The sequence below is a fragment of the Rousettus aegyptiacus genome, unplaced genomic scaffold, assembly GCF_014176215.1.
Source record: "Rousettus aegyptiacus isolate mRouAeg1 unplaced genomic scaffold, mRouAeg1.p scaffold_m13_p_13, whole genome shotgun sequence".
NCBI lineage: Eukaryota > Metazoa > Chordata > Mammalia > Chiroptera > Pteropodidae > Rousettus > Rousettus aegyptiacus.
The window spans coordinates 61,390,726-61,416,168 of NW_023416288.1; the positions used below are offsets into that span (position 1 = coordinate 61,390,726).

The 25,443-nt window shown below is 42.2% G+C and overlaps 1 protein-coding gene and 1 long non-coding RNA gene across 12 annotated transcripts in view; one reads left to right on the plus strand and one right to left on the minus strand.

The window, feature by feature from the left end:
- Positions 1–1,050, minus strand: part of MKLN1 (muskelin 1) — a 275,940-nt gene extending 274,890 nt beyond the window's left edge. The window contains exon 1 of the mRNA XM_016148735.2: positions 923–1,050. The gene's annotated coding sequence lies outside the window, so the exon portion shown is untranslated. The remainder of the gene's footprint in view (positions 1–922) is intronic.
- Positions 1,051–1,213: 163 nt separating this feature from the next.
- The window catches only part of LOC107512825, a 187,055-nt gene continuing 162,825 nt past the window's right edge, over positions 1,214–25,443 (plus strand). For 6 of the 11 annotated variants that reach the window (XR_004954106.1, XR_001597397.2, XR_004954105.1 and 3 more), the window contains exons 1-2: positions 2,520–3,443; positions 23,382–23,479. This is a non-coding gene — a long non-coding RNA (uncharacterized LOC107512825). The other 5 variants (XR_001597400.2, XR_001597401.2, XR_001597403.2 and 2 more) reach the window with 5 other exon arrangements.

Below are 25,443 nucleotides of genomic sequence, written 5' to 3' on the forward strand. Positions count from 1 at the left end.
TGACTGACATTAAAAAAAAAAAAAAGTGTTTCAGAAAGTGCTTTGAAATTTCTAGGAGTGAAATGGAAAGGAATAATAGTAATAAAAAGGTTCCCCCGAGAATTGCACTCAGATAAAAAAAAAAAAAAAAAAAAGTAATGTTCTCATGTGCCCAGCCTGTCCCTACATCCACTGCTGTCAGGTGTGTTTCCGATTCCCTCAGTGGTAAAGGGTAGAGGAGGTGAAATCCTTCAGAGTTTAAGGCAGTCTCCTTACCCAACATGAGTCACGGTCTGAAAGTGGGGTAAACAGTGGGGTGGGCAGTTTGTGCAGGGTTGAGGCCGACAGAGGGGTAAGGTGGAAGGGAACATGTCAACAAACACATAGTTTTCTTTCTCCTTTAAACAGAATAAATCAACCTGGCTGAAGGAGCCTGGGGAAGGAAGGTGGTGAGGGGAATGAAGCTATTTTTCCTATTGATTGTTTAATTGCACCAGTGGCTGTTTGTCTGAGGCCACTGGCCAAGAGCATTATTTTCGTGGCTAAAGTGAGGTTGGGCAGGTTTCCATACCCTTCTCTAGTTTTAAACAAGACAACCCAGTAAAGCGCAGACAGGCTTTAGGGCTATGGTGTATGTCGACTTTTGCTGCCCGGCAGTACCCTAAAGCGCCAGGGCTGATGGGATGATGGGTCTCAGACCCTGAATCATTGCCTCTAGCTCTGTCCTGGGTTCGGGACGCCCAACTCCTCTGTGTAGCCTGAGCCAACTGTGGGGCGTTATTGCTGCGTTTGGCGGGTCATCCTTATTACGGCCTGGGTCCCTTTCAGCTGGACACTGAGCTCCCTCGGTTTGGCCGGAGTGACTCCTGGTTCTCCCCACCTCCCCACCTAACCCCCCTGCGCGCTCCCTTCCCAAGGCGACCACCTGCGCCGCCCCACTTACCATCTGCCCCGCGGGGAGGGCCCCCCGGGGTAGCGGAGCCCTCCCTGCTCCCGGGCGGCTCTAGGAGAGCTCGGTGTTTGCCTCCAGCCCTTCGCTACCGGAGAGATCAGGTTCCTCCCCTCCTCCCCCTCCAGCTCTGGCCGCCGCCGCCGCCTCCTTGCATGACACAGCAGAACCGCAGCTGCTGCAGCGAGTCCCAACCATCCGCCCAGGAAGCGCCGCAACCCGGGCTCGGGAGGGGGAAAGGGGGACGAGGCGGGGGCCACCGCCGAGGGCGGGGGGGTGGGGATTCCTGCCCCCACTTTGCACCACACAGTCCTTTCCCAGCCTAGGGGCATGGGCACAAAATAAGGCTAAAGCCGACCAGGCCGAGCCATTGAGGAATGCTGCTGGGGTTTGGCGTCAGAAGGGATGGGACCAGAGAGGAGGGTGTGAAGGAGACCCCAGTTGGGGCAGGACATTGCAGGTAAAGAAGGGGAAGAAGAGACCGAGAAGTCAAGGGCCAGGCCGTGAAGGAGAATAAAGGAGGTCAATGAGAGGTAAGGGGGTAGAGTTGCGAGAAGGGAGATCAAGCTGGGAAGGGCGGGGGAGCTTCAGGGGAAAAAAGACTGGGAGGGAGTATTTGGGGAGGCCTGAGCTAAGTGTCCAGGCAGCCTCGGAGGCTGAATTGGGAGGCAAGGGTAGAAAAGGGGAGAAGGGTGGAGGAATTTCGCATTAGGTAGGAAGGTAAGAATTGGGGGACATATGGAATTAGAAGGGATGTAGTGGAGCTCATTCATCATGGCTGATGAGGTAAACTGATGAGGTGGAAAGAGATACAAGTCAAGGCAAAGCCAAAAGAAAGGATGATCTTCCACCCCTTCAGTTAGTTGCCTGCGAAGTTTTTCATAATTCCTCCAATCCAAACCGAGAGTTTTCCTTATCAATGGAAAAGCATGAACTAAAACAAAAATAGCCGTTTAGCTTAGATGTACAGGATACAATCTCCATGGTCCACACACACTTTAAGGTAGAGATTTGGGATTTAAGTCATCTGCCCATAAAGGGGCTGCGATTCAATGCCGAAGGCACTCTGATGTTACAGTGTCCACTGATCACTGGCTTGAATACGTCTTCCAAAGTGTTTGTTAGATACTTCAGTTAAGTTCTAGGAATGATGGCAAAAATTATCTGTTCAAAATACCATAAAAAATGTATATGCTTTTCTCTCTGCATATATATATACGCATATTTCTATACTTTCTAGTGTCTAGCATGTAAAGTATGATTAAGGGGAAAATGTGGTTTTCTGATTCTTTTCTTTCCCACCAACCACACTCAATGCATTCTACAGCAGACTGGCTACTTCTCGCCATTTGAGGGAATGCGGTCAGAAAGTAATGCAAAAAGTGCCACTTTGGTTTTGTCTGTACCTTCCAGGTCATATCTTCGTACCTCACTTCCTGACACAAACAAGTTTCACTGTTGTCAGCAACAAAGCCCTAATATAGCTGCGGAAGAGAAAAACTGCATCGCGTTCTGCCTCCCGCAAGCATCATCCACAGTTACCGGAGGAATGTAATTCCAGAAAGCTTTAAAGCTGGTGGCAATGGTAATTATGCATCAAATGCCTGATTCTATTTCTGTTATTATTGTTTTGTCATTTCTCTTCTACCAAGAGCCGGCTGAACTCACAGAGGGACAAATCCGGTTTTTCTTTTTGACTTGGTAACATTTAATCGGACCTGATAGAGAACTCATTGCTCTTGGGGAAAATAAAGTAGGAGCCCCGAAATGTCATTTTAACAGAGCGTGGGTTTTGGGACTGTAGGAAAGGATTTAAGGACGCTCCTTCTGTGCGGTTTCCTATGTAATGAGCAAGGGCTACACGCACGCACGGACGCCGCAGCTCCCGGATGCTGTGGCTCCCTCGTCTGGGCTTCGGCAGCGCCAGGAGCCCCTCCGGGATGCCGCGAGGGGCTCTCGGTGGGTGGTGGTGCGAGCGCTGCGGCCGCCGCCGCCAGTCCTGCTGCTGTTGTTGCTGCTGCTGCTGCAGTCACGTGGGAGCCCCTTTAAGTTTCCATAGAGAGGCCTCTCCGGTGTCACATGATGGACATGATATAATGAAACAACATTGTGGAGAGGAAAGCATTAGGGGAGCCCACGGTTACGAAAACAAGTGAGTGAGAAGAGGTGGGAGGAAGAGAAACTACGCCACCTCCCCTGCAGCCCAGCCGCACGCAGCAGCAGCCGGCGAGGAGAAGGGGGTGACGCGGAGTGGGGGGGCGGTGCAGGGAGACCGGGTCCTCAGCCCCGGTTGGGAGACCCCGCCGCCAAGCGCGGAGAGAACAACTTTTAGCCGGCAACCTCGGCCACCACTGCACCTGTCTCCGGAGCCTCCATCGCTGCCCGCGATTATCAAAGGGAAATTCTAAGAGAATACGCTCTACAAATATACATGCGCATCATTTTCCCCCTTGCGTCTCGCTCCGGAGGAAGGCGAGAGAAAGGGATTTAAGCAGCCGCGTGTTTCAGCTGCCAGGTAAGTTCTGGAGGGTGGGGAAAGCCGGCCCTACCGGCAGGACTTTGGGATGGGGATTTTGTTCTCCGTTTAGACCTCTGGAGTAGGGGGCGGGGGGCGAGGAAACGAGGTGTCCCCCTCGCTGTCGGCGAAGCAGATGAGTCCGATGGTCCAGCAGAAACATTTCCACTGTGGACTCTGTTATTTCCTCTTTTGCACGCACCGCGGTCCCACCCTCGGACTCCCCGGGGCCCGTCGCCTGCCCCTGGGAGGGGGCCGCAGGTCACGGCCGGGATGTTCGGCCACCGGGCGAGGGAAGGTAGGGGTCGTGGCGTTCCCCGGGAATGCCGGGGCGCTTTCGCCATGTTTGTGTTGCTGAGAGCACTTTTCCCCCCTTCGAGGTGGCGAGATGCCACATGGCTCCTCCGGAGCTGCTGCCGGGTTGAGAGTGTGTTTTTTTTCAATGTCCGCATTCCAGCTAATGTTGCGCAGATAAAATTCAAACTTGAGGTAAACAGAAGAGGAGGAGGAGGAGGAGGGGAGGGAGGGGGGAGACTGTTTCCATTTCGAGATCCCACCTCTTCACTCCGCGGAGACCAACATCCCTAACCTAGACAGCACTCGCTCGTTTCTCCCACCTACCCTACCTTTGCTGTCGACCAGAAATAAGGTGGCGGGAAGGGCGGGGGTTGCTTGCGGAGGGCGCGGAGCCTGGGTTCTCAAAGGGAAAAACACCCCTGGCCACTCGGGCCTCTGGCTACCTCCTTCCTTTCGCCGGGAGGGACGTAGGATGCCTTGGTTTGCCCAGGAGCTGGGGGCTGGGAGGACAGCGCTCCGGGCAGAGGAAGGGGTGCCTGGCCCCTCGCACTCCTTACTTTAAGGTGCCAGACGGCATCTCGCCCACTCCACCCAGGTGCGGGCTCCCGAAGGCGGGTTGGGTGGGTCTGCATGTGTCCAGAGAGCAGGTGGCATAGCAGTTATATGGTGGGCATTTCTATTTGTAAGTTGCTTTGGGTGGGACACGTGGCGGGAGGGAGTCTTAAGGCAAGTGGATGAGCAGAGCTGCGTCTTATTTGTTTTTTGGCGAATTATGAAGAAAATTCAAGACGTCCCCTCACCCGTTTGAATATCTGATTCAGTTCGAAGCTACGCGGAAGGGTGAGTGGGGATGTTTAAGCGTGAGGGTGGAAAGCTAAGCTTCTGACAGCTTGTAGCAGCGTCCCCACCCCCACCCCGGGGCGGAAGGGGTGGGCTGGGTGGCCCGAGAGGGATGAAGTCCCACCAGGTGGGAGCAGGCGCAGGTCCCTAAGTGCGCGAGGGTCCGCAGCCCTTGTCGCGGGAGATCGCCGTGGCCGGGAGGCAGGGGCCACGTGAGGGTGGTCTGCGGAAGCGCCGGCGCTGAGCGAAGAGGGCGAAGTGCGTAGCAGAGTCGTGGCGGGGGCTGACACGAAGCCGCGTGGGCGGTGGGCCGAGGAGGAGCGGCGACTCGCGCGGCCCCGACCCCAGAGCCGTGGCGCCGGTTTTATTCCGAGCAGCGTCCGGGCTGCGGCGGGTGGGTGCGCACTCCAGGACCTTCTCCTGGGAGACCGTTTCCGGGCGGGGTAGCCGGCAAGGAGCGAGGGCTGTAAACAGGGTGGCGCCCTCTGCCCTCCCGCCCCCGGCCTGCCGAGCGCGCGGCCTGCGGAGCCCGGGCGGCGGAGGCGCGGCCCCGGTGCTGGGCAGTGGTGGCGGGGGCGCGCCCGGGCCCCGCTGCCCCCGCGCCCCGCCACCCCCCGCCGCCACCCGGCCGCCCCGCCTCCTCTGTTTTTGTTTTGATGGAGCCCGCGTGCAGCTGGCGCGTGTCGAGTCACGTGCCGTGGGCGGGAGGGGGCTGGGGCTCGGTGACGCACGCGTCCCGAGGTCCGGGCTCCCGCGGCGCGCCGCCGAGGAAGGGGCGAGGGGGCGTGTGCCCCAGACAGATCCAGATCGTGTGCTGGGTCAGGGCCGCTTCTGGTGGGGTTCGTGGGAGTTGATCCTAGGTGAGCAGTATTCGGACGTGGCTGTAAAGCCCACCGCACTTTGAGTTTGTGGTCACAGCATTTAGGCGAGCCTCGTCCCTCCAGCCTGGGGAACTGGCCTGCGCTGTTTAAGTCAGAAATTGAACAGACTTTACCGGCGTGTGTATTTCTGGCCATGTGGAGACGTAGATGTGGTTCCTGATCCCAGCCGCGCGTTATAAGCAACTGGAGAGCTTTAGAAAGAACTCCAATGCCTTGCTCAATCCTAGACGCATTGAACCCAAATCCAAATGGGGCCTGGACGTGATGAATTTTAAAAAAACCCTCCCTAAGTGTTTTTGGTGCACAGTGAAAGTTGAGAACTTACAAAGGTAACCAACTTGGTGGTACATGCAGTTGTGAACCCATCCATTTGGGGGAGGGGGGTGCAGAAATAGTAAAAATAGCAAAAATAGGTAACATACTGATCTGTCACTAGATGGGGGTCACTATGTACTGGCATTGTGGCTACAGAGACATGGATATATGTATACGTATTTGAAATATTTTACAGTTGAGCTATTGAAGCTTGGGAGGTTAAGAGTTGATCAGTGACGATCCCTGACTAGTACCTCAGGAGAGTGACTCCAGAATTCATACTTTCAATCATTGCATATGCTGCCTTGGAAATATACTTTTACTTAAGGGCCACGTGTGTGTGAATAGGAAGAGTTATATATTTGCCTGTGGGCCAGCAAGGTTATATAATACATGTATTTTTACATGGTAAGTTTTGCTTGTGTTAAAAGGAGAAGAATCACTTGGTGAGTCCTTTAAGACCTATATAGGCTATTAACATTTTCAAGGAGTTTTTTTTTGTGAAGAGAAGAGAGAGGGGACCCCAGGAGTTTGAAGAGAAGAAATTCTAGACAAGTTTTGTTTATTTTGAGACTTGCATATATGTGTAGAGTGAAGGGAAGAGTCCAGAAGATGCAGATATTTTCCAAGAATTTACATGCGCAGCCACAGAAGTCCTTTATGTTATGCGGCGTGATACTTAACAGTTTTGGCTGTCACAGGCTGTATGTGGCCTAAAGTGCAAGGCAGTGTACAGAGTAGCTGAAATTCTGCCATGAAAATTTTGGAGGAAAATAACTTCTCTTGTCCGGGGTATAAAAGCATCTCTTCTGCAAGCCCCCTTCTCACTTTGATTTATTTCATTTGTCTCCCGGTCAGGTAAACTCTTAGTGGAAATCTTCAGATGTGGGGATAATCGTTTGTTTTGAAAATGTGTTCATGTGTTCAATATCCTGTAAGGGTATTCCAAATAAAACTCACAGGAAACAGATTTGTTCCCTCCCTGAAAACAAAGGGATCCAATGAAAATGTTTTTGTATTATTAAATATGTATTACTAAACAGTAGTGTGTCACAAAGAAACATCTTGGTATTCTGACCGATTGTTGTGTGATATTGTTAGTTATATGGCAGACGTAGGTCTATTACTTAGGAAGTTTTAGGGATTGTTTTCATGTTGCTTGCAGTTTTGGTGAGGAGAGTTTACAGACCTACAAGGCAAGCCTGACATAGTGTCGTGTCATATGTTGGTGTCTGGCATGGAAATAGCTCTTTAGCCCCATCTCCTTCCGTCTGTTCTCATTCCGAGCCCTGGTGACCACCAAAGACACTTTCCTCCAGCATCGCCAAACCACTCGTGGTTCCTTTGCACAGCTCTGCCTGCGTTGCCCATTGTGCTTCTTGGGTACCTCCTTCGGTGAAATTTCCTCTGGTTTCTCCTCAGAAAACATTTTAAAAATACTCTCCCTGTGTTTGTTACCTCTGTGTCTGGACATACTTGTCTCAACTTCATTTATCCCAACATGTCACACCGTTTTTATTTACGGGTTGGATACCCCTACTAAATTGAGCTCATCAAAGTTGGACATGGTGATTTTTTAACTGTGTGTCACTGGCACGCAGTAGGTACTTAGGTTTATTACACGGGTCCCCATTGAATTTGAGTTGTATTCTTTGTGTCGGTGTTTGCCTGCGTCACCCGTCTTCATTCTTAACTGTTCTCACCTCCTCTGCTGCTGGCTCCTAGGCTTAAAACACATCCTTGCACAGAAAATACGAAATACCACCAACACGTCTTGTGAAAGGAATAGGAAGTATGAGGCAAAATGTATTGTTTTTCACTTATTTCCCAGTTCATTCTCGATTGGCCAATTGCCTAGCCGGAAAATTTTCCTGGTTACCCAAGTATACTGGGAGAGATAACTCAACATTATCACTTCTCAGCTTTAGGAAGGAAGAAATGGCACAACATTATTGAAGGACATACTTTTATGTGCCATAGCCGCGTCCGGGTGCTTGATCACATTTCATGACACTGTGACTTTCAGATTTAGTATTACCAGAGATATTTGTAGAGCAGCACTGTCCTGTAGAGCTTTTCTGGGATGAGAGAAAAATGATTATGATAATATGTTTTCAATGACTTAGACGTGATAGTCACTAGCCACTTGAGGCTATTGAACACTTTAAGCATGGCTAGTGTGACACAGGAGCTGATTTAAATATAAATCGTCACAGGTGGCTAGTGGGTACTGTACCTGGCAGTGTGGTGATAGAGGATTTTTGAGCTTTTCATGTAGTTTATGTGCTCTCCCTTTTTTAGGAGCAGAGTGGAGCGATTCTGAGTAATTATGAACTGAGTAATTGTTTACAAATCAAATGGATTTGACCCCATAGCGTATAAACTAAATGGAAGCCCTGTAAGCTAAGCAGTATTTCTCTAAGATGTGTTGTGAAGAGTGGGCACTATACTTATCTTAGTGGTCATCGTATCCCTAGTGCCTGACACATAGTGAGTGCTCATAAGTGTTTGTTGAATGAATGAAAGTTCAAACAATTTAACCTGCCTCATTTAGCTTCTGAAGGTATGTTGTGGAGCTGAAGAGGACAGTCAGTAGTGGTACCAGTAACTGCACTGTGTTCTTCCAAGGAATGCAATCTCTCCAGAGGAATTATTAACTCAGTGACTGATTTCTTTCTTGTAAGATATGTAGCAGGAATTCTTACTCTTATTTGATGATGGATTGAAAAATAAAGTCACAAGCAGATTTGTTGCTCAGGTCATACAGGGAGTAGGAAGTGTACATCAAACAGTAGTTGTTTCTATTTGTGCACTTGTCCGTGATTATTTCAGAAAAATGAAATCAGGCACTGAACCATGTTAGTTAGAAAACTTGGTTTGTAAAATCGAAGGTGATTATATGTATTAACGGATTCTGAAAAGAGGACTGAAATATCTCTAGGATAGCCTGACATTGAGAAAACAGCTTCGGTTTGAGAAACAGGAATGGAAACATTTACCTCTTAAATCTCTATGTCTCAGTCTGCGGTAATCCTAACACCCGAACTGTAAATTTCTCAGAGGAGATATTTAAACATAAATAGAAACACATGTTTAGTTGTGCAGATAACTACTACTAGACTGACATATTTATGCATAGAGGTATGAGATACATCAAACATCTGTTTAAAATGAAGGCTGTAAGGCTGAAAATTGTAGATTTCCTTGGACATGGTAGATGCTCCATTGGTGGGCTGATGACACAGCCTAATATGTGGTGCAGAACTCGTAGAAGATGATGCACAGGCTGCCCTCGGGGCTGTGCATCAGGCTTACGTACTTCGTGGTGTTATGTGTGGCTGGATTATAGGCCTGTCCTCGTTCCTAGGACACAGGCTAGCCTCTTATCATCCTGCCACTCTTTGTTCCACAAATGAAAACACCCGTTTTATACTAGAGTAAGTAAAACATACGTGAAAATTAAGTCTCTTGTTTAAAAAAATTCATGATGCATCCAAGAATAACATATGAAGTTTGTTTTGTTTTGTTTTTTTGAGGGGGCGTTACTTTCTCTTTTAGCAATTTCTGGCCTCTTTGTCCTTTATGATAGCTCTTCGAACACCTTTGGTGTGGGGTATGAGGGGAGCCCACAAACCAAAAACAAACTATCAGCCATGTGTCCCATACATTACTGCCGTTGCCCTCAAAGCCAAACCAAGACAGCCATATTGAGACAAAACCCACCACTGCTGTCTGTAACAAAAGTCAACTTAACCAACCAAACAAATAATGCCTGTGAGGTTTAAAATGCTGTTCTGGTGGAGAGGTCAGTAATGTGAAGTCTCTTTTCAGGTTTTAAATGTAAACTACTCATGAAAACGTAAATACTTAAAATTTATATCTGCCCACCTGTCTAACTTATATAGCAGCACTATAAGAATTCATACTGCAGTAGAGCAGGATGTATTCGGTCTAGATCCTATTGGGCTACTTGGATTCAAGTATGTAGTTTAAGAATTATTTCAAAAGGTTATTGAAAACTGTGTCTACTGACCTTGGTCACTAGCTTGATATAAGAATTGATAAAGTTACTGGCTTCGTATGTTTCTTGTCAGTGGCGTGGTTGGATTGGATCTGTGGTTCTCAAACTTTCGTGAGTATCAGAATCACCAAGGGCTTGTTAAAACCCAGATTTCTGGACCCCACCCCAGAGTTTCTGACTTTTAGAGTGGGCCTAATAACCTGCATTTCTTACAAGTTTCTAGGTGATGCTGATTTTGCTGGTCAGAGGGCTGCATTTTGAAATCTCTTCCAAAGTTCTATGGTTCTATGCTTTTCCTCCTCCTTTTCAAGAAATAAAACGAAGCACCTGTCCTTTGATTTCTGCACTGTTACATCGTTTAAAGATTGCCTTATGGCAAACTGCATTTTAAAAATTTGAAATGGGTTAATTAATTTTATTTGGAGAGTTTCTTGAAAATCCCATGTATTTTGCAAAAACTTTGGATCTGTTTAAACTCAAATTTGGTATTCCTGTCTAGTAGTAGAAGTCTCCAGTTAAAATACATTGATATATTTCTGATGTTATTAAGTGATAAGACTATTTGCAGCTCCTTAAACCTAAATGTTATATCAAATCTAACCAGTGTCTTTTAACGTACAGCTGCAGGGTACGATGAGGCACATTACATAATGTGGGCTCACTAAATGAAATGCTTTTTTTATGAGACAGAGATCTTTTCCTAGTTAAAACTCTGGGTTTGGGTTCATAGTAGACTCTGGTAGCATTACCTGGATGCCCTCTGAAGATACTTCACTGCTTCATAGAAGAATCATAGTTGCAGGAAGGAGATGCCCGTCACGAGGATGAAGAGTAAGTCAGGGCACGGCCATCCCCTATTTTGAGGACTTTCGGGAAGAGTGGAGGCTCTGCAGTTTCTAAAGGAAGGGGCCCTGGGGCTTAAATCTGGTGGGAAGGAAATGGAAATACTAGGAGATGTCTTAAAACCACACTATTCTTATCCACAGTGTATGTTTGTGGGGTAGAGGAGCATTTTTTTGGGGGAGAGGGGGGGGAGTCCCAGAGATGCCAGGCACTGTAACAACTGGTGCTCTGGAAACATTTCCGATTAAAGTAGACTCCCAAGTGCGATGCTTTCAAGGTTTGAGGTGAGTTGAAGTGAGGCGTGACAGTACTTTCAAATGGGAGTGAATTTACTAGGGAAAAAGGAGTAATAGGATTTTTGGGGAAAAATATTTTTTATCTGAGAGAAAGGAAGTAAAAAAAGAAATAAGTGAGAACTAAGGCATGGGAGGGTAAAAATGAAAAATTATAAGTGTTTAAATGTTCTAAAAACTTAATGTGTTAATAGCACAGGCTGCTTTGTTAGAAAATGAGTTAATGAGTTTTCCTTACCGTTTCTGGTGAATACTTCAGAACATCACCAGACGCTATTATTTGACTTATATCAAATGCCTTTCCAAGTTATGCCAAGGATTCATGCAGTGCTAACTTTTTTAGATTGCTTTATGGTTATTAACTAGTTTCAGTCAAATTCCTGGAAGGCATATGTGATGCTTATTATTGGGTGTGTTTTACGGATTAGGAAACGAATAATGTGTTGCACAGGCCACAAAGCTGGGTTGGGGCCAGGAGATCTCACTGCTTTCCACTATCTACTAGTTTCAGTTTTATCTTGAAATTCCCCGTTTTCTAACTGTTTTTATAAAATAGTTGAACCTAGAATCTTAGTATCCGTATAATTGATTTTGGACTATATTTTATGGATATGACCTTAGATTTTTAAGCTACTGTTTATTTCTTTGAAAAGAACTACACGTTATTTGCTACTCAGATCTACAGTCATTTCTTGACTCGAACGTCTGTGACATAATCTTCGTAACTCTATCTGTGACCCTGTTTTGAATTCTTCAGACTTGACAGTTTGAGGCTGGGGATAGCAGTCTGCATGACAGGGCGGGGGATGGCCCATGGGCCAGTTTTCACTGAGCAGCCAGAGGGATGGAAGCTTGCTGTCTGATTCCCCTCGCCCCATACTTCTTGGAGTTTGTCCTCCATCCCCAGAACCTTTTAAAAGCCTCCTATGCTTTCGAGCAGGGGTCCACAGCCCTCAGGCCACGGCCCATACTGGGCCGCACAGCAGGAGATGAGTGGAGGGTGAAGGAGCGAAGCTTCATCTGTGTTCGCAGCTGCTCCCCAGAGCTGGTATCACAGCCTCACCTCCACCCTCACCTCCACCGCAGATCACCAGGCATTAGATTCTCATAGGAGCACAGGTCCCTGGTGTCAAAAAGGTTGGAGACCGTTACTTTTGAGAGTTGACACTTAATATTTTTCTTGTGTGTAATGACACTGGCACTTGGCAACGCCTGTCTTTGCCCTCCCACATCGGTTGAGGGTCTTTTCTTACAACTTCTGACTTTTCTTTCTCTCACAGTCAGGTTTTTGGCTTCTCATGCTGACTTTTGATTGGCCAAACCTCTCTGTGGTTTTTCTTTACAGTGCTACCTTTACATTTTCCTCTTCTTTTTCCTGTCCAAAGTTCTCTTCTGTGCTGTGGCTGATCTTAGTTTGGTGGAAAGAGTATTGGGGTAGAGTCGTGTTGACAATAATGATTAGTGGATACCTGCCTCTTTGGATACTGTGCTTTACAGTCTTTTCCCCTGGATTCTAGTTCCCACCAGTTACTGGGCCTTGGGGGAGTGTCCCAGCCTGTGCCAGAGGCTGCTATAAAATGAGGGCTTAGTGGAGTAAGGTGTTTCTGGCCCTAAAAGTGCTGTGACTGAGTTTATTCACATCGTGGCACTTTAGCTTATTGAAAGACACCTGTTAAATAAGCAAGGCTGCTCTCAGTGCGGGGTGGGAGGTTGAATCCCAGGATCAGGAGATCAAGCACTCCTCAGAATGTGATGAGGCCGGCTGCTTTTTCCTTCAGGGGTTAGGGATGGTCAAGGGCACTCCCCTCCTTATTTGGGCTGTCTGAAGCAGAACACCCAACAGCTGAACCTGAGCACTCCCGTTTGGAAGATTCTGTTGCTGCTTATCCTTGTTGATGTTATTTTGACAACAAGGGGAGTTTCTGGGAAAGTGCTTAATATGTCTGTAAATTCTTAAACAACTCGGAAAAAGTGTTACCTCAGATCTTTCTCTGGCAGAATTGTATGCGGCCTGTGACCTTGAGTGCTTGTTTCTCTCTTTTTTTCTTTTCTTTTTTTTTTTTTATTTCTAGGGGAATTTTTGTTTGTACTGAAACTTTTTGTAATGTTCACAACTACACCAAGCTACTTATCTGTTTATTGTCAAGGTCACTGAAGATTGTTTTGCTTTCTGCTTTTATATTGATGTAACATGCATTCTTGCACATATTGTCCATTTTCTAAAAATCTATAATTACCTTTTGTTTATTTCCAGAGATTAAATAGTCCTTCATCTTTTCCTATTTTTTTTTTTTTTTGCATTTCAAAATTGTATAATACTTACCTTTTATAGGCGCTATTCCAAAAAACTTTGTGATGACTCTTCAGTTTATAGCGATTGTTGCATGAAAATGCAGGTACTTGATAGCAAAAAGTGAAAAGTATTTTTCAATAAAATGTCATTCATAGCCTTTTTGTAGATTTTATCTTTGAAATCTGTCGTCTGTGTTATGCTCTTCAGCTAGTTTGTAAAACATTAACTGTTTCGTTTATGGGCTTTTCCCATTTTCATGGGAAAAGATATCAAAGTCCCACTTTCCCCTCACTTTTAAAGGGTTTGAAATTAAGATTCTTTCTGCTACTAATTCAAGTCTTCTGAGAAGTCACATAGAAGTTTGCTCTTTGCCATAGATCTGCGTCAATTTGTCAGCAGTTTGGAACAAGGACTTCATAGGCTTAATAAATCAACAGGCTATTTAGTCATTTCATACCATATGCAGAATATTGTTCAGTAACAAGATAATTTGAGATTCTAAAATATCCCAATAACAGATTTGCTTTAAAAAGATTTTTTAAACGATTGTCCGTATGATAGTTGGAGAGCATTTGCTCTTGTGTGGGGGATGTGATGGTGGCGTGATATCCTGGGCTCAGTCTGTGTCCGATGGTCCCGTCCCCTTGACTCAGGAAGGGGCCTGCACGTTGAAGCCGTGCACCCCCAGAGTCTGACAGGAAATGCCCCCTTCTGACTGTTTTCTTGGTTGTTTTTGGAGAGCACCGAATTGCAATTGTACAAATATACTTATTACTTACTAGAACATCTTTTTGGATCATCACTCTTTTTGCGGAGTTAAGAGATCCAAGCTCTGGGAAGGTTGATTACTTACCAGAAACGTGTCAGGTGCTGGACTCCCCAGGTAAACTGTCTAGTGTATTTCAGATTAAAGCTCTTCCTGTGTTACTTTTCTTGCGCTGGAATCCTCTTCATCCTCCATGTGGAGTTTAGCAGCAGGCGCAGGTAACCACGTCCTTTCTGGGCAAACTTCCTGTCCAAAACTAAACAAAAGAAAACAAACAAAAAAGTTTTTAAAGGTGTCTGGAGTCTATTTGACATGTTCGCGGGATGCTGGCACACTGTGGCCCTAGGCTACCGACAAGCCATTTTTGGCCTTTCCTCTCCTCCTTTATTCTCTTTGCTTTCTGTGTTCTTTACTCTCATAATTCGCCCCCCCCCCCACCTTTTTTTTTTCTTTTGCGGTTCTTTTCTGTTTCTTTTGTTCTTCTTTCTTCCTCTTTTGGTTTTTTCTCCTTCCTGTCATGGATAGCCTTGTAACATCCTATAGTTACCACAGGCATCTTATTTTAGTCTGACTAATGGCAGACCAGAGCTAAAGACAAGTTTTATTTGGATATTTAAAGTTGTGTGTAATGTGTAAAATTCCACACTGGTGCAAACTATTTCTAACGAGTTTAATGTGTTTATGTAGCATACTTTATGTTGAATGGAAAATAGGTGTGAAATGTAGACGTTCCCAAACTCTTTGGGATATTTAAATAGACATTCAGATAGGTTTTGGACTGAAGTTTAAATTTTGTGCTAAAGGACATTCTACTAAAATTTAGGTAATAGTAATCATGTAGTTGCTGAATTTCAGGATTCTTTTCTACTTATGAAATTTTCAGTAAAGATGATATTTGGGTTAAAATAATGTCTTTAAATTGCTTAAACTGTAACGAAGCTTGGTATAAAAAAATGACAGCATCAAATTTGTTTTAAATACCCAACTACTACTTACACCACTATCAAAGGTCAGATTGTATTCTAGCAGTGAGACGATTCAGAGCTCGTTTAATTTAGTCTAAATTTATAGATGAAGTCAGTTACTTAATTTTACACATCTGGTCAGTGGCCTAGATGCCCGCAATTAGGTCTTCCACATCCTTATCCACTCCGCTTTTTTGGGAAAGAAAGTTAAATTTATGAAATTTGGAGGTAAAATGGGCAGAGAAACCCGAGGAGAGTATGTGGGTTCTAAACCTGGCTTGACCTTATTAGTTATAAGAGGTTGGACTCTGTGTTTAACCTCTTTGGATCTCTGTTTTGGGAGAGTTGAACTTTAAGGTCCCTTCCAGGTCTGTGACTTGTATTCAGGAGAGAAAATTAAAATAGATTTAGATTCTTTCATTGTACATTTGTGCAGTTGCAATTCGTGTCCCATTTCAAATAGCTCTTGTTCCTATTTTTAATAGGTATCACTTGTATTTTTTGTTAGGGAATCATCTTTTCCCAAGTGTGATGTTGTTAGATACAGGTTGTTGTCAACATGATGGTCGCCTCTGTATTCAAGTGTCTTTAGCATCATCCTCATGAACTGAAAAACGCACATTCAGAGGCAGGTCTCCCATACTATGAAGGAACATTCCATAGATAGGTAATTGAGAGGAATTTTTTTTCAAATTGTTTATAGTTTATTATAGTGTCGGAGAGTCACGTTACATAAATCAAATTTAAGAGAATTTAGCTGTTCTAACTTCTGCAGTTGCTTTATTTGGGATTATAGAACAGATTCTTCTGTTCTCAGTGGGATAATCTGTCATTGTATCGGAGAGAAGAATGGAAGGCTAGGGAAGGTGAGATGAGTGTAAAGCATTGGAGAAAAAGTGGAGGAGGCTGGAGATGCTTTTCTAAGAAGACCGTGACTGAGCGTTGGGACCTTCCCATGTTTGGGGAAACCCATTCTTTTCATAAAATCTGTGAACACCTATTTCGTGCATCACATTGAGCTGGATGCTGTGGGAGGTACAAAAGGAAGTACTCATCATACTCATTAGGAGCTTCTTCCTCTAGATGTTTAACCCTTTGCCTGGGTTTCCAGTGCATGGGCCCCGAAATGGTGAGATGCGGTTAATCTGACCCTGAAGATTGATCTAGACGAGGAGAGAGGAGGGACTGAAGCAGTAGGGGAAAGACCCAAAGGGGCCGTGAAATTTGAGCAGTTCGAAGGACCAATAGTTAAGACTAGCTAAAGGACTCGTTTTACTTTTCTTTGGGAGAGTTCAGGTGATAGGGGTGGGCTAGGTTTGCACACGGGCTGGGAATTCAGAGATTAAATAAATTGAATAAAACATAGCAAATTAGTGGACTCTTTGGAAGTACCAGAAACCTCTTACCTCATCTTTTTATTTTGAAAATTTAACATTTTTAGAAAAGTAACATTCTGAACACCTATGTGACCTTTTCTAGATTAAACAATTGTTACCTTTTTTGCGGCACTTACCTGTACTGTGTATGTGTGTGTTTTGAAGCAAATGTGGTATGTATATTTGTGTTACTTTGTTAACCACTTCACTGTAAGTTGCAGAAACCATTACGTTTTACTTCCAAATACTTGCTAGAGAGGATTTTCCTTAGTATAACCACAATACGATTATTGTACCTAAGAAGTTTAGCATTAATATATTAACACGGTCTAATATATAGAAAATATTTATTTTTCTTTTCTAAAATCAAGGAAACTTGTCTGGCACAATGTGTAGTGAGTGTTTTGGTGGGACAAGAGACCAGAGCCATGGAAACTGGTTTATACATATTTAAAAAGTCATATATAGCCATAAAAATAGAAAGAGGGAGCTCATTATATTCTGATAGCTATATTCTTGAAGGTAAAATCTTAAGTAAGAACAAGGCATAGAAGAGTATAAAAGTTTATAAAGTCGTATGTATAGATATCTATAGATATATTTCTGGAAACATAAAAAACAAACTATAACATTTCATGCGTTTAAGAGAAGGAAGTAGGTAGCTGGAGGACATGGCAACTTTTCCCCGAGTATCCTTTTGTAACCTTTTGAAAATTGAATAAACAAGCATAGACTTATGTTGATACTATTATTAGCTATGTAGCATGTGAGATAATACTTCTCTTTATGTCCTAAAGAAATTTGGAGATTAGGGCCTGAAGTGAGGAAGATGGAGGAAAATTTTTATTTTTCCTAATTTGAAGGGAAATTTGCTGCTTGTGCCACTTAATGAAAAAGGTGTGTTCACGATGTAAGAAGGTTTTTTTCCAGGAACTGCTGGTGTGGAGAGGAGGGACTTAAATGGAGGTCTGATATCCAGGAAGTCTGGGGATTTCACCCAGGAAAGCATAAAGAAAGAGTAAGAGTTTGTATATTCTATCGTCCTCTTAGAGTAAAGATAATTTATTCCTCCTCTAAGAATGAGAAGGAAGAAGAGAAGTTTGTAGTTTATTTCAGTAGAAGAATACAGAAAATGGCAAATGGGACTCAGAATTTATATTGCGTATACATTCGTACTGCCTTTAATGATAAAAGATCATAAATATGTTTAAAAAGCTGCTAAGAAAAAAACATATAAGAATAATGTTTATATTTTCTTAAAAGACAGATTCTTGGGTTTTACTAAAGATGACATGAAACTTTTGTTGAGAAAATACTAGAAATCTGTTATTAGTAAATTATTTCCATCTGATAGCAATTTGATTATTTCATGTGATGGATTTTGTATAATTATATGGTGAACTTGTATGGTTTTATCCTTAAAAATTGCTGTTTTGCAGTGTTTTGAAATAAATTGCATGAAAGGTTAATTTCCAAGTTAACTCAGCCACTGTTTATTTTCTATTTTTGTATAATGAACACAAAGTTATTGATTGGCAGTGAGTGTTGAATTGCTCCCAGTGTCCATTACGCATCCTGGGGTCAGTGCAGACAGATGGTCTGTCCTTGATTGAGGCTTCTGGAAAGTTAACATTTCAGTAGTGGTAGTTAAATTCGGCCCGGAGGGAAGCCACTGATTGCTCAGGCAGGCCCTTGAGAGGAGAGGAATTCAGCACCGTTCCATCAGGCATCTAGAGTGTGACTTGGCAGGTGAAAAAATGTGATTTTATCAATTCATTCAGAGTTGATGGGGATTGTGAGACTGAATGAAGCTAACCAAGGTAAGCAAGCTTACAGGAGACCGAATAGCCCCCTGTGTTAATTTACAGTGGCAGATGTACTATGGCCAGTTGTAAACTTGCAGAAAGGATAGAATATAGATAGTAACTTTACTTGGTGAACATACAAATAAGATGGGGAAGAACTGGGTCTTTTCAATCGACAGTTCTATCAAGACGTGCGAATTTGTAGAAGGACTTTTTTCACGGTGGGGCTATTCTGCCTAAAAACCTGGGGCCTAAAATCAGAGCATCTTTACTAGAGTGTGGTGCTGGGTAAACACAATGAATTCTTCTCCAGTTCCCTTTGTAGTCAGTTATCAAAGGCTTCGTTACCCTATTCCAGATATGTTACAGCGCAGAAATAACAATAATAATAATGAGTGCTTACCATTCATTGGGCACTTTGCTAAGATATTTTTCTTCTGTTATCCTTTTAATCCACAATAACCCTAGGGAATAGGTACTATTATTCCCACTTTATAGAAGAGAAAAATCAAAGTTTAGGAAAGCTCAGGCCTAGGAGTCCACGTTCAGAGCCAGGTAACCTGACTCTAGAGAAGCTTATGATCTTACCCACATGTGGTAGAATTTCTTTTGCACATTTTAGCTTCTTTCCAGTTGTGTTTTCCTGAAGATGTAGCATGGTCATTTTGAGACACTTTATCTCTCAAATGAATGCTTAAATAATAACAAGTATTGTTAAAATGTATTAAGCACTAACTCTTGGTATTGTTTTTAAAGATTACTGATCTTTTTTGATAATTCAGAATAATTTCATTTAGAGGTTGGCCATTAAAAATTAAAAAGTTGCAAAGGAACCCAAGGATAATGCAAAGAATAACTATTTTTACTTAGATTCACCTATTAACATTTTTTCTCATTTAATCAGTTGTGCATTTTTTTGTTCTTTATGTATGTATATGTGTGTATGTGTGTGTATATATATATATTTTTGAATCATTCGAAAATGTTATATATATAATGGCCCGTTACCCTTAAATATTTTGGTGTGAATTTTCTAAGAAAGGGGTATTTGCTTACGTAACAGTTATTATGTCATAAATTTACATAGTTAAAATATTTGTCAGTTGGCATAATAAAATCCTTTGTAATATTTTTCCCCCCTGCGACATGAGATCCAGTCTAGGGTCATATATCACAGTTAGTCATCATATCTGTTTCATATCTTGTAATCTGGAGTATTTCCATAGTTTGCCTTTATCAGATTGACATTTCTGAAGAGTTCGGTACCTGTCTTTTCTTTTTTTAGTAGAAAGGTCCTTATTTTATGTTTATATGATGTTTCCTCATCATAAGATTCATATTATGCCAGAATTTACTTTTCCTCCACCTTATTTATTAAGTTTATTCTTTTTCAAAAAAAAAAAAAAAAGGAAATTAGCATTGATACGATAATATGTAAGTACATAACTGTCAGATTCTGTCAATTATCCACAAAATTTCTTTACAAGAAGAAAAATCACAGATGATAGGATACATCTGGTCTCCTTTTACCTGGAGTAGTTTCTCCGTCTTTGTGTTTCATGGCATGGACATTTTTGAAGAGTACAGGCCAATTTTACTAGAACGCCCTTCAATTTTGGTTTGTTGGAATTTTCCTCATGGTTAGATTCAGGTTTTGCACTTTTGGCAGAAGTGCTGCTACCCAAGGGACATTGTGTTCTCAGCGCATTGAATTCTGAGGCACACGATGTCTTTTTGTCCTGCTGCTGGTGATGTTGACTTTGATCTCTTAGTCAAGGCCCTGTCTGCCAGGGTTGCCCAGTGTAGTTGCTCTTTCCCCATTTTCAGACTGTAACTATCTTTGGAGTGATGTTTTAAATACCCTGTTACTACTCTTACTTGTAGGCCTTAGAAACCATGGATGATTATTGCCTGAATCAATTATTCTTAGGTTTCCTAATGGTGATATAAAATTCCATCATTCTTTTTTCATTTATTTGTTAACTTCCTTCCACAAAGAGGAACATTCCTTTATTTATTTACATCGGTGTAGACATATGGATTCTTACTTTTTCTTACTTCATTAACTTAGTTAATGCTTACATTGTCCTAAATTTGACCAGTGGGAGCCCTGTAGAGCTGGCTTCTTTATCCTTCTGACACATTCCCATCACTCCTTGACATATCCTCATTTTCTGGCACAGAATGGTCCTTCTTGTTTACTTTCTCCGCCTCAGCCCTGCAAGCGTCCATTTCTTCAAGGAGCTGTGTTTTAGAGTGACTAGCCAAGAGCAACATTTTATACTGTCTAATTTTTGCCAGTCTGATAGGCGAGAAATAGCATTTCCATGTAGTTGTCATTTGTATTTCTTTTGAGTGAAATTGAGTATCTTTTCATATGTTTAAGGGAGGATATACATCTGTGAATATGTATACGTATATGTATATATATGTGTGTATTTGTATGTGTGTGTATTCATGTCCCTCGCCCATTTTTCTGTCAAGTTATTAGTCTTTATTTCCTTAGTTTTAAGAGTTTTTCTCTGTATTATGGATATTAGCTTTTTATCTGTGATATGACGTAAATATTTTCTCCCATTTTATCTGTTTTCTTTTGTTGATATTTTCAGTCTTGTGGAGAAGTTTTGGTCATTTATTTTGGAATCAAATTATCAGTCTTTTATTCCTTCTAACTTAAGTCATAGTTAGCACGCCTTTCCTTATATCAAGGTTAGAGGAGAATTCACCATTTTCCCGCCCTCTAGTCCTTGTGTGGCTTCATTGTTTTACATTTAGATCCCTGACTCATTTGGCATCGATTTTGTGTATAGTATGAAATTGGATCTATTTTTTTCCGTTTTCCAAATAGTTAACGATTGTTTCAACCATTTACTAAAAGGTCCATTTTTTGCCACAGCGATTTTTATATGTCTCTTTTATCACATACGTACTGAAGTTTCATCTGTACTTGGGTCTGTTTTTGAACTTTTCGTATTACTCCACTGGTTTGTCTACTATAAAGCATTATGGATGCTTTATAGTGTAATTTAATGTCTGAAGGGACTAGTCTTCCCCTCTAGTGTTTTAGTGTTTTCCTGGCTGTTTGTGGATTTATAATAGGAGATTTAGTATCAGTTGTCTAGGATCAGTAAAAAGAAGTTGATATATTTAAAGGGATTGCATTAAACTTATAAATTTATGGAAAACTGACTTTTTTTTTGATGTTGACTTGTTCTGTTTCAAACTAAGAAATGTCTATTTGTTAAAGGCTTCATTTTTGTCATTTTAGGGACGTTTTAAAGTTTTTTTCAGATGAGTTTTATACATTTGTTAAATGTATCATTAAATATTTTCTTTGTGAAATTTGCTTTTTTTTTACTTTGTAACATGGAGATCTGAACGGGTCAGGATGCATAGACCTATTTCATTTGTTAAAATGGATCCATGGTAGTCTGTTGTATCCTAATTTTTCCTCTGTTGATATATTTCATGTTACTTCTTATTTTTCCCTTTGATAAACAATTCTGGGGCAAATATCCTTGTACCTATATTTTTGCTTACTTCTGTTACTGTATCTTTAAAAGAGATTCCTGAAAATGGAATGGGTCATGTATATTTTGGGGGTAATATATTCTACCAGATAACCTTCTCAAACTACTTTTTAAAGTTAAGTAAGCTGTATTGTATATGCCCATTGTTAAAAGACATTCTAACCTTTGTTTTTTTCTGAAAGGAACTTCATGAAAGTTGATTCTAAACAAAAAGTTCTATGTATTTATTCATTAATATGGGGAATATAAAGATAACAAAGCCATGATTTCTACCTCAAATAACTTAAATGTAGTTTTTGAAATCAGATAAATGTTTGTTTATATGCACTAAGAAACAGAAAAATTTCTTTGGTAAGTAGACTTTGATGTTAGCCTAAAAGAAAGTATTAAATTTAGTTTAGTAGACAGAATCAAGAGGGACATTTCCTGTGATATCAGCATAGGCTAAAGTTGAGGCAGAATTTTACCACGTCATGTGAAGTCAATGGAATAACGGGCCTTAGACTGAAACAGAGTGTTTCTATTCAGAGATAAAGTAAGGGCAGGTAGTGGAAGACCTTGAGTGCCTAAAGTGTGTGGATCTGATTCACTGCGCCTCAGCCTTCTGAATTAGTAATCTATCGCTGTGTAACAAATCACTCCAAATGTAGTGCTTAGAACACCAGTAAACATTTATCATCTGTAACAGTTTGTGTGGGGCAGGGATTTGGGAGCAGGGGGCATGATTGCTACGGTTCTATTCTTTAGAAGCAAGCCAGTAAATTCAGCTCACATTCAGTGGGACGAGGATCAGGCTCCTCCTTTTAAGGAGAGAAATGTCAATAAGAATCTGGGAATGTATTTTAAAACCACCACACTATGTGTATACTGAAGAAGAGGCGTGATGGCATGATTTTGAATAGGGAACAAACCGTGGTATCTAGTGGAAAATTAATCTGGCAGCCGTGTCAAAGGTGAATTGAAGAAAAGGAAGAAATGAGAGGAAGATCCTAGTGAAGTGATCCAGGAGTAAAGTTACGATGGAATTAGTCGGCTGGGAGAGAGGAGATGTAGGACATGGGAAGAATGTAGCAGAATGATGAGGGAGAGGAAAATGAGAGGAAAAAATGATCTCAAGGTTTCCAGATCTGCAGAACAAACAGGCATGTAATAACTGGAAAGAGAAACCAGTTTTGAGGAGATAAGAGTGCTCGTTTGGTTTTGGACATTTAAAGGGAAATTCCTAAGTAGTTGAAACTGTAGTACCAGAGCTCATGTTGAAATGTCTAGCCAAAGAGGGAAATTTCTAATTTGTCATCCCAGAAGTGATGGCTGGATTCTTTAAGGGAAGAGTATGCAGAGAGGCCAGGGCACTGAGGACCAAGCCTTCGGGGGCAGCCATGGTTCTGAGAGTGGTTAGGGACAGGAGCTCCATCTGTAGCATTCGAGAGAAAGAAGAGCCAGCTGTGTTCCTATCAGGAACAGGAAAAATGATCAAGACCTTCATATGGTGCAGAATCTGAGGAGAATGATGTTCGAAATGAATGCATTTGCCTGTAAGACTATTACGGGTGACAGCAGTTTAAGTGGAGTAGAACAATTTTGGAAATTGGATTATAACATTTAATTTGATGATTAACTTTCTAAAAAGTGCTCGAGGTGGGAGGATGAGCAGCTGGCATGCCTTCCATCGCTCAGATTCCGAGATCTTACGCCCTTCTTCCTTCCTTTTAGCACTGCCAGGCCTCTCTGGAGCGGGACTTCCACTCGGTTCTTGGATCCAGGGATGAAGTAGGACTTTACCTCACTTGTTTTCAGGGAGTCTTTTAACTGTAAGTGAAATTAACTTTATAATTTTTTTTTTTTTAATTTCACATGTTGCTTTTAACTATTGCTTTTAACTGTCTGGGCTATTTCCCTTCTCCCTTCCTTTCCCATTCATTCCCTGTTGGTGAGTAGGACTTCGTGATCACATTCCAGACAAGGAATCACATGTTTTTCCTTTCTCTGACTTCCCAAGTTCAAGCACAATTTGATTATTCATACGTTTTGTTAATTGAACTTACGGGGATGCAATTAATGCAAAGTAAATATTAAAATGGTAACTGATTAATGTAAGAACTAAATTGAAAGATGGCTTTGTATTTTATGTTTTGTATCCGTACATGTGTTTAATCAGTTTCAAATTAGTAAAATAATTTTCAAAAGATGGAGCAAAAAAATATGGAAACTATTTTTTAAATTATGTGACATAGTATATTTCAAGAATTCTTTAAGGTCTGAGATTAAATGGACCAAAGAATTGTGTAGTAAAACATTGACAAAGCCAGAAATTAGATATTTTCTCTGCTACATGGCATGATTATTTTAATTTTTTTCTGACAGGGTCATTTTTATTTATGAAAAACTCTTACTAAAGACTTCAAGAAACTAAATCAGAATAGCAATAATAACTGTAGTTCCAGATTAAAGGGTCGATTTTATGCTGTGAAAAAAAAGAACTGCCATTATAAGTTCTTCTAGCACACACAAAAATATGCTCGTTCTCACTAACATCAACTTCGAATAAACAGCAGGCATTAAATGCTGGAGCCTGGTTCTGCAGTAGGCATGGGAGGTGAGCGCGGGACGAGATGAAAGGGGTTGGGACAGTGAGAAGGAATAGCAGGCGTGAGTGAAGCCTGAGAGGCTGGTGTGGACACCACAGAAAATAAGCGACCGATGAAGGCAGCACGTCTGAAAGAGAGGCACAGGCTCTAAACTTGTCAGTACTGCCGCGAAGGTCCTTATGTTTCCTTTTCGTTACATGTGTTAAGCCTTTTCTTTCTCTTAGTGGGTGTGAGAGAAAGAGACAGGAAAAAAAAAGGAAGTGAGAAGGGGTGTCTCAGGAGGTTGCAGATTGCGATATTTCGTTCTTACAATTAAAAGTCTCGATATATTTGCAAAGATCACGTCATGACTTTTACCGCTTGTGTTTGGGCATCTGACAGAAAGTTAACGTGGTCGGTTAAATGGTGTGTTTTCCTTTTCCTGTTTCCCACCTTTCCTGTCCCGTCCTCTTCCCCTTAAGGTCTCTGAGACTCAAGTCGGTGCTCCACACTTGATGGGTCAGTTGCCCTCTGTACCTCTCTGTCTCCAGAATATCTGGGGAATCATTCTATCACTGGACTTCTGGAGCGTGCTGTATGAATGTCTGTTTTGGGTTTGTTTTCTCTAGTAGACTGTGAACTCCTTAGTACGTGGGGTCAGGTCTTACTCACCTGTGTATCTCCGTATCTAATAAATGTTAAGTGAATGAACAGATGGATGATCCTCCCATGCTTGTCGTAGACGCACTCAGCGTGGCCCATCAGTGTGGCAGTGAAGTTGCTGAGCTTCGGTGCTTAGATCTATGACTAGAGAGAGAGACCACATGAGCCTTAAAGAATCTGGGGGGTGGGGGACTGAAATCTCTTCGGTTTGAACTTAATGAGATGTGCTTCTTAAGATTTTCCTGGTGTTCAGCAAATGTACAAGGCTTCTCATGATATTAGACCGTTCCTATTTTGTATTTAAGCTTTTAAGAACAGAATACATTTGCAAAAGTGGAGAATTACTCACATAATTAATTGAATTCACATATGTATTTAATGTTGTCCAGTGTATTTGTCTAACTTAAAATTTATCTGAGGTAGCTAGGTTGATAGATTTACAGCATAGATTTTTGAAGGAAAATACTTTTTTGGACTGTATTTATGGTTTCAATTCTAATCACAAAGAGGAAAGGAGAAAATATTTTGAATGAAAAATATATGAC